Here is a 9,924-nt window from a genome sequence, read left to right on the forward strand (position 1 = left end):
GTAACAAAGCAATCACCCATGAGATCTCAGGAGCTGGAAATGTTTCCTTCTATTATTTCCTCTTAAAATAAGTAAAAAGGGCCCAAAGAGGGTAACCAAACTGCACAAAGTTTCTCCATCAGGTACATGCTTCGTGTCCATTTCTGAATGGGCAGAAATGAGGCCTTAGCCTAATGTTTGTTCATACTTTCTGTGCTGAAAACTCTTGTACCCTGTGAGGCCTTCCTGCAGATTTTTTCCATACCCACAAGTTTGTTAGCTACTTAACTTCTTCAACCTCTCAGAAGAAAGAATCTGGAAAAAGTGAATCCTGTAGCTGCCTCGGTTTTGCCATAACCTTCCATTCCCTGTACCCGTGCAGCTTCATCTTAAATGGACAAATGACTCCTCTCTCTTGTAGAGATTGTTCGGGGTGAACTGTAACTCTGGAACATCTCTGCTCATTGAGCCCGGAGGCCCCTGAGGCGCTAGTGACCTGTCACAGAATCTATCCACTTATATGCCATGGAGCCTCTAGCCTCCATGTCTCCATGTCTCTTGTGAGGCCGTCTCAGAAGCTGCTGGCTCATGCAGCTTTCCAGGGGCGATCTCCTAGATCTGCAGCCCTCGGGGGTTAGGAACTAAAGACCCAGTGGTGGTGGTGGAGATGGAAGAAGACTCGGGCCAACCCAGGGTCTCCAGAGTCCGAAGACTGAGGAGACGGTGATAGGCATGAGCTGTGAGGAAAGGTTAGTTGCCGGGAAGGTGAGGGAGGTTTTCCTGTCTCGTCGCCAGGAAGAGGAAGCACACTAACTGCTAGTAGGCCTGGGGGTCTCTCTCCCACAGTCAGCAGTTTCAACAGCCTGAGCAACAGTGGTGAGGTCAGCACGACAGCAGAGACCAAACCCTGCCGGGGGGTAGGGAGTGCCTGGGGTGGGCCTAGTGTGGGCGGGGAAGCCCCGACAGTTATGTAGCTGGGCCTACTCAGGGTTCCTGTAGACCAGAACACAGGAGGTGTTAGGCTGCAGTAAAGGGCAGGCAGAGAGGCTGAGCCTTGGGCTCTCCAGTTTCATCTCTCACCCCTCACATTAAGCATACCTTGACCTTCCACAGCTGCCTTAGGGGTTACAGGTCTCTGCACCGCCGCTGCTCCTTCCTCCCCAGCACCCCGGGCAGGCCTGTGCTACCTGTGTGTTCCCTCAGCCTTGCACAGACCACCTGCAGAGCACTTGCCACATGCCTTAGGCTTTGTCTCTCCCCCAGGACGGTCTCCTCTGAAGTAAAGTGTTTCCAGGAGCCGGAAGTGTTCCCTTCGGTGTGGAGTATTCCACAGCGGAGTGCTGGACCTGGAGCGTGCTGAGGGCTCACCGGATTTCTAAAGGACAACGAGATCTGTGACCAGAGAACATTGGAAAGTAGCCTGTCCACTTTGTTGAGAGGAACAGGTCAAGAGTCCACACTGAGGACTTGCTCCCAGCTGTACTGAGGCATCTGATGTTCCCCTCCAACCCCGCTGCGGTTGTTCCTGGAGAAGTGGGCATGACTACAGCTGAATGTGAAGAAACAGACTCCTATAGCCCAGCTTAGGGCTCTTGTGCTCTTGTGGTGGGAGGAAACAGCCTGGGCAAGGGATTGTCCTGGGTCTCTAGGACCACCCAGCTCTGGATTTGTGTTACAGCAGCTCTCAAGGTTGGGCTGCCACAAAGAGTGATCGGGGGGCTCCCCTCTTTGGCTAAGATGGTAGGAGTACTCGGCTGTCTGCTTGTGCTGCCTCTGCCTCCTGGTGGCATCTCTGGAAACAAGCAGTTTTTCCAAAGGAACCATCGAAGAAGGGAAAAAGATAAGAAAGTGAAACAAGAGTAAGTGTTCAGAGATGTGCAGATGAGGCTAAACCAAGAAACGGAGAGACCAGATTCATACAAATAGAATAAGCAAAGATCATTTTATGCCTACCTAAGGGACTAAGTGAATAAAGTGACATCTTTCATTAGAGAACTTTGCCATTAAATCATTCCAAGGAAATTAGAAAATGCTAGGATGCCAGGGGATTCAGAGGTGTAAGCGGAGATCCTGGCTGTGTATGAAGTATAGTCTCTCCCATCCTCCTGGGCCCACGGCTGCACATTCCCCAGCCTCCCTTGCGATCGTTCTTGTGGCCATCTGAGTTCTGGCTGGTGGAATTTGGGCAGAAGGACACCTGTTATTTCCAGGGTTGGCTTCTAGAAACCTCTCTTTCCTCCTTCCCTGACTACTGGCTAAATGGGGAGCCACCTAAGTCTCATGATGTGTGCAGAGCCATGAAGTAGAAGGAACCAGGGCCCTAAACGACTTCCTGGAGTAGAGGCCCTATAAATTCTATCCCCTGTGAGGAAGTAGGCTCTCAGTGTGTTAAGCTGCAGAGTTCTTAGGCCTCATCTGTTAACAGCAATGGGCATTTTTCCAATGAAAATTTCAGGTTACAAATTATGTCATTAACTTTGTATTAAACAGGGATTTGGTAGGAAAAATGAAAAACAGTATGAAATGAGAATAGCGCGACAGTTACTCCTTCATTTAGGAAATGGGAATGATCATTTCTTTCATCCTGTAAGAGGAGTAAATGAGATAATAAATGAAATCACCTAAGGATTTCTGCCAACACGGCAGACCTCTGATTCAGAAGAACCCATGCCCCCAACCTGCTACAGAGTTAGGCAAAAAGTTAAAAGTATAATTAGACAGAAAGTTGTAATGCTGAGCCTGAAAGAGAAAATCATAGCTACCATAGGAAATCATAGACATCAGAAATGAATAATTAAAAAAAAAAAAATCAAGGCCAGAGTGGTACCCACAAGTAGGCCTGGAGGCAAACCAGAGCTTTCAGACTGAGATGAGCCCTGGGAAATCCAGGTAGACTGACCTCCCTGCTTTCCCTTTCTGTTTCTTCTTTCCATGACATCCTCTCCTTTATTCTCCCAGTGCCGCTTATGTCTGCGAGCAGCCACCAACACCCAAGCACTCTTCCCTCCGCCCCTCGCCCATCAGGGCTCCTCTTCCTTTCCTAGGCCCAGGGAGCTCCCAGGGGCTCAGGAGACATTTCCCAAAGCACACGTTCTCACTGACCAAAGTCCCCATGAGGGCAAGATGACTCTGTCTATAGGGAAATTCAAGGTGATGCAGTTGTGGGTTGAATTGTGTCCCCCCAGAAGACAGGCCCATGTTGTAACCCAGTGTCTGTGAATGTGACCTTATTTGGAAATAGGTTCTTTGCAGATGGAATTAAGGATCTGGACAGGAGATCAACCTGGATTTAGGGTTGGGCCCTCCGTCCAATGACTGGTGTCCTTATGAAAGAAATGACCCAGAGAAGAAGGCCATGTGAAGACAGAGGCAGGGACTGGAGTAAGGCAGGCACAAGCCAGGGGACACCAAGAGCCAACAGAAGCTGGAAGAGGGCCAGGAAGGATTCTCCCCTAGAGCTGTCATAGGGAGGATGGCCCAATGACACCTTGATTTTGGTATCCAGAACTTGGAGAGAATACATTTCTCTTGGATTAGGTACCATGTTTGCGGTCATTTGTTACAGACACCGATGCCCAGGTTAAGTCTGGGAAGGAATCTGGGTATGGGTGAGAAGCTTTTAAGCCATTAGGAAGCAGATAACTTGCCCACAAGATCAAGGAGTCCTAGCCTTAGCAGGACCCAGATAACAAAGGCTTATCCCCGGATAAGGTGGCTCTGGCAATGAAGGAGCAGGGAGGAGGGGTTTGGAAAGTGCACAGGACCAGAGCTGACAGTCCTGTAAAGGCTCCCCTTCCGGCAATGAGGGAGGCCTCCAGGCAGCCTGAGGTGGTATAGGGGAAGTGTGGAAGGTCCTGGAACCTGGAGACTCATTATAGCAACAGAGGAAGAGGAAGCTTGATGCGCAAGGGTGCCAAATACTGGAGAATCGGCCTCACTGCAGCACCAGGAGGGGGAGCCCCAGAGAGACTTGGAGACCCACCGAAACCCTCTTCCTGCCCTGCTCCTCACCTTCCTGCCAACAGTTGCTCAGGTCAATCTAACGTGCCCAAATCTGAACATTAATAAAACCAGAGCCCAAATGGGGATACTGCGAGAAAAGACCAAAACCAGAAAATTCAAAATCAAACTTGTGAGCAGAGAAAACACAGGGGAGAAAGAGCCAGAAGAAAATTGTAATGCAGCATTCCAACAGGAATTAAAATAATTAGACAAGCAAATGCAGTTGTCACGACACCACAAAACAAATGAGAAGCTTTGAGTACAAAGGACCAAGCGGATGAGAAATGGGCACTGACAGGACCCAGGAAAGAAACTGAATGTAAAAGAAAAATGATCTCAGAAACCTAAATCCAAGATGCACAAAGGGGAGAGATATTCCACTGGAAAGAAAAAAAGGGAAAACCAAATGAAAGAAAATAAAAGAAAGTTACAGATAAGGAAAAGAGGCAAAGGAAATCTAATCAAGCTGAATGTAGTTGAAGAAAATGGACATACTGAATTTTATATTGTAAATAAAGAAGAAAAACAATGGAGCAAAAATCCATATTTAAAATGGTAATTGGATAATATTTTCTCCTAAAGAGAAAGTGCTAGAATACAAGTACCATAAAGACAAACTGTGTGTGCCTTTGGTAAGGACTTGGAAGAGTCAACTCTAAGAAAATCCTAGGCAAATAAATCCTCTGGGCCTCAAGGCAAAAAGACACAATGGCTTGCACTATCAAGAAAATTAGATGTCATCAGACTTTCTAACAACACTCTTTGTAATTTATTACCAGAAAGTTGACCAAAGATACTGAATAATAAAAACCCAAAAATGATAAAATGAGCTTATTTGAAAAAAAATTTAAGAAAGAAATACTAGAAAACCTGCTAGAAAAAGACCAACAACAATTTAAAACTACTGGAAAGTAGGATAGAGAAAGAATACACTAAATAATAAGGAAATAATTATTAAAATGAGAAAAATCATAGCTACCCTGTACAACTCTTTGCATATACATTTGAAAATATAGGTAAAAATCATCATTTTTTTAGGAAAATGGAATTTACCAGAACTGACCCCAATAGGGATACATATAGTCTAAACAGACCCATTTCCATACAGAAACTAAAGACCATTGTCACAGAGCTGCCCCTCAAAAAAACTCCAGGTCCCTTGAAGTGCACAGAATTCTATTAGCCTTTAAAGACCATACTTCATGGACACCTGCGTGGCTCAGCCATTAAGTGTCTGCCGTGGGCTCAGGTCGTGATTCCAAGGTCATGGGATTGAGCCCTGCATCCATCTCCCTGCTCAACGGGAAGCCTGCTTCTTCCTCTCCCACTCCCCCACTTGTATTCCCTCTCTTGTCTCTCTCCATCAAATAAATAAATGAAGATCTTGGGGCGCCTGGGTGGCTCAGTGGGTTAAAGCCTCTGCCTTCACCTCAGGTCATGATCCCAGGGTCCTGGGATCAAGCCCCGCATCGGGCTCTCTGCTCAGCAGGGAGCCTGCTTCCTCCTCTCTCTCTGCCTGCCTCTCTGCCTACTTCTGATCTCTCTCTGTGTCAAATAAATAAATAAATAAATGACTATCTTAAAAAATAAATAAATAAAGACCGGATGTTTCCAATGTCCCTTAAACTTTTTCAGAGCACAGAAAACAAAAGAAATCTTCTATTCTTATGCATAACTGCTATCAAAAATCTGATCAATTGTGCATAGGCACACAAAACTATAGCTAGCCCACTCTTACTTAAAAATATCAGTAAAGTAAACACAAGTCAATTATTTACAAACAGAACCCACTAGGGGCGCCTGGGTGGCTCAGTGTGTTGGGCGGCTGCCTTCTGCTCAGGTCATGATCAGGTCCTGGGATAAGCCCCACTTTGGGTTCTCTGATCAGCAGGGGGTCTGCTTCTCCTTCGCCTCCTCCCACTTGTGTGCTCTCTCTCTCTAATAAATAAATAAAATTTTTATTGTTTTTTAAGATTTTATTTATTTGAGAGAGAGAACATGAGCTGGGGAGAGAGACAGAGAGAGAGGGACACGCAGACTCCCCATGGACTACTCAGTAGTCTTTGGAGAAATCTAAAAAGATCATCTTTTACCTACACGTTGACTCTTTCCGTTCAAGAAGGTGGGGGAGGGAGGACATTTTCTTGGCATTAGTGCTTGCACATTCTTCTCAGGAATGCTAACAGGATGGGGGAGGGGCTTCCCTCTGGCTGGTGCCTAGCTAAACAGCCTTTTGGACACCTTCCAAAGGAAATGCAGTGGGATTCTCCCTGCAGCCATTCTTCAACCTGAACAACAAGAATTGTCTGGAAGATGAATTCACCTGCTTGGCTCTTTCCAGCCTGCGTCACATTTTGATGACCACCTGGCTGGGAGTGGGCAGTATTGGATCCTGCCTGCCCTTTCCCAGCCTGGGCAACCTATCTGGGTATTGCCTGGGAGTCAAATTGATGGGCATTCCTTAGTCTAGAGGAACTTCTTGAAATTTTTTAACTTTAGCTGTGGGAGGAGGAGTTGACCTGCTAATCATTCTCCAGCTTGGGACACCAGCAATACTTTGGACTGGGTTTCATATAAGTATTGTTAAATCTAGAAGGCTTTATAATTGGGCCAGCAATATCCATGCCCTGGTCACTATTCATAGTAGAGGACATTCCAAGAGTATGAACTAAGGAAATCCTTTTGTTGATAGTGATTCTGTTTACCTTTGTCTGCCTTTAGCCATTGTGAAGAAATATACCTGATTGCTAAAATACACAAATAAGAATCTGAATAAAATTGACCAGAATATATGCAAAGGCCCCCAAGGAGGAGGAAGATCTGCTCTCTTCTCCTTGACAGATTTTCCCACATTCTGGGTCTGACAGTAGGGGAGCTCTTACAGGATTATTGAGGTACACTGGGAAATTTGGGGACCTGCCAACTACACCCAGTGAATCCTGGCATCCCTTCTGTGTGTGCCAAGCATGAGTTCTGGAAACAGGATGAGTGAACAGACCCTTTGGTGCCTCAAAGTCATGGCCCCCCACTTTGGGGGTGCACCAAAGAAGACATGAATGCAAAACACTCCACAATTTCTTTTCTGAATTCAGGGCTGATTTTGGAGAAGGACCAAAATCAAAAGTGCTTCCAAAGGAGTGTGCTTGAGTGATGAAGATACAAGCAGGGCGGTCAGCTGGGGAAGGTGAAGTACCCTGGCCTTGGCCACTTGTAAGCTCTGGGAACAGAATGGGAAAAGTTCTCAATCCTCTTTTCCTTTGCACATGTCATTCCCAGGCCTGCTGTTCTCACTCTTCTGCTGTCTGATGGGATTCCAGGGCTTGGCCTTGAGCATGGAGAGCCTCCTTACTGACAATTTCTAGTGAAAAGAACCTCAGAAAAGAAGGAGGTGTTCCCTCTTGCCCTGAAAGTTTGGAAAAGCAGACACTCTCCGGAGAATAGCAGAAAGCCCTTTCCAAGAGCCTGTTCGGAGAAAATGTGGGACTCCTCCTGCTCTGATTTTGGCTGCAAATGTTACTTGAAACAAAGGACTCTTTATCCTCTGGGTTTCAGAGAGATGCAATCATATGCTGTAAAAAAAAAAAAAATCTTTAAAAAAGATGGCATCTCTAAAATAAAAAATACTAATCCATAGCTTTGCTTAATTGTGTATTGCCTAAGTAATAATATTTCCTTTGACATTTCTGTTTTAAAAATGAAGGTTCAACTAACTCTTTTTATGTTGTCTGTATTGGCCAGAGGAGCTTTGCAATTTCCCTCTTCTTCTTTCTCCTATGACTGTGACTTTAAATGAACAGTATACAACACAATGTACAAATATTGTATATTGGGCTTTGGAATTGTATATATGTTATATGCAATTATAAAACAAGATTTTATTCAAAATAAGAGCACAGCCCTTAAAAATCAAAGGCACAGTGAAACAAGTGAACCTAATTATCAGTTTGGTAGCTTACTTGCACAGGGAGGTCTTATTTTATGTCTTGAATGAGTTGACTGTAATGAGGTGATTTTATTTCAAGTGACTTTTTTCATAGTAGTGAGGAAAGAAACCAGTAGTTGAATGTACATCTTTCGTGGGATATAGCCTAAGAACAAAAAAGGACTGTAAAGAAATCCTGCTGTTTTCAGCCATTATGTTGTCAGTAATGGCATTGGTATGGCTATTCTGAAGATATAAATATATATGTATATATATATGTAAGCAGTTATGTTACTGTTGTTAGAAACCAGGATTTCCAGCATAAGAGACAAGATCTAAAAATACAAAATCAGAGGGCACCTGAGTGGCTCAGTTGGTTACATGTCCAAGTCTTGATTTTGGCTCAGGTCATGATCTCAAGGTCGCGAGATCGAGCCCTGCATCAGGCTCTGTGCTGGGGTGTGGAGCCTACTTAAGATTCCCTCTCTCTTCTTAAGATCCCCTCCTCCACTGTGCATATGCTCTCTCTCTAAGTAAAAAATATACATATGGGGCGCCTGGGTGGCTCAGTGGGTTAAAACCTCTGCCTTTGGCTCGGGTCATGGTCCCAAGGTCCTGGGATCGAGTCCCACGTCCGGCTCTCTGCTCCGCAGGGAGTTTGCTTCCTCTCCCCTCTCTCTGCCTGCTGCTCTGCCTACTTGTGACCTCTGTCTGTCAAATAAATAAGTAAAATCTTAAAAAAAAAAAATAATAAGGAACAGCCCAGTATCAAGGATGCCCCTTCTCATTTAAAGGAACCAGGGCTCATTAAAAGGAACAGATTCTCATTCAAAGGAACCAGGGCTCCTTGGAGAAATGGCTGTGTCAGTTCTGGGGCAGGAAATAGACAAAATGAACCTGAATTATCTTGTTGCATCAGAAAGCAAGGAAATCAGCAAAGACTCCCAAAGACTTCTAGGATCATACTGAAAGAACTCTGGAGCCGACTTGAAGTGGATCCCACTGGCTGAGAAGTGAGATCATTAGAGCATCAGACAGAATAAAAATGAAGGGTTCAAACACATCAGATATTAAAATCCACAAAATCTTCATTGGTTACCTTTGGAGGAACCAGCCCATAATTCTGCAAATGATATAAAGTGGAAGAAGCCTGCATCCATCCGGCCTTTTCTGTACCAACTGTATCCTACAGTAAACAAGTAGATGATAAAGAAATTTTTCTTTCTAGAGGATTTCCAGCTAATATATGAAGAAAGAATGAGGGGCGCCCGGGTGGCTCAGTGGGTTAAAGCCTCTGCCTTCGGCTCAGGTCATGGTCCCAGAGTCCTGGGATCGAGCCCGGCATTGGGCTCTCTGCTCAGCAGGGAGCCTGCTTCCTCCTCTCTCTCTCTGCCTGCCTCTCTGCCTACTTGTAATCTCTGCCTGTCAAATAAATAAAATCTTTAAAAAAAAAAAAAGAAAGAAAGAAAGAATGATAGAATACCACCACTGTCTAACTCCTGATAGCCGCAATGGGCCATGATCATCAACCCCTGCTAGAAACCATCAGGTGAAAATCTGAAGGTGTTTTTATAATGGACGGATATTATGTGTCTTCTGATGCGATGCAGTGTAACATATTGAACACCATTTGTGAAATACTCTTACAAAAAACTTTGAATCTGATCAGGCCTCCAGATTTAACTGCCAGTTTCCTGGAAATACTGGGAGCAGAGGAACATTGTATAAATTAGGGTCCCAGCAGGAAGCAGATGGTGAACTCCGATTAGGAAAATTCCAAGAGAGGTTATTTATCCAGGGGAAGGCAGCATAGAAAGAATTAGTGGGATGCAGGGCAGAGAAGCCTTCACCAGTAGAAAGAAAAATTGCTAGAGCCTAGAAAGTGGGGGAGCTAGGTCTTGAGAGGAACAGTTACCTTCAGTCAAGACTCACAGCCAACTTAAAGTGGCCTTGCAGGGAGGGGCCCAAGGAAATGAACCCTCCGACCTCACTCTTCTCCTTCCCTCCCATTCCCACCAGGG

The sequence above is a fragment of the Mustela nigripes genome, chromosome 7 (assembly GCF_022355385.1).
Source record: "Mustela nigripes isolate SB6536 chromosome 7, MUSNIG.SB6536, whole genome shotgun sequence".
Taxonomy (NCBI): Eukaryota; Metazoa; Chordata; class Mammalia; order Carnivora; family Mustelidae; genus Mustela; species Mustela nigripes.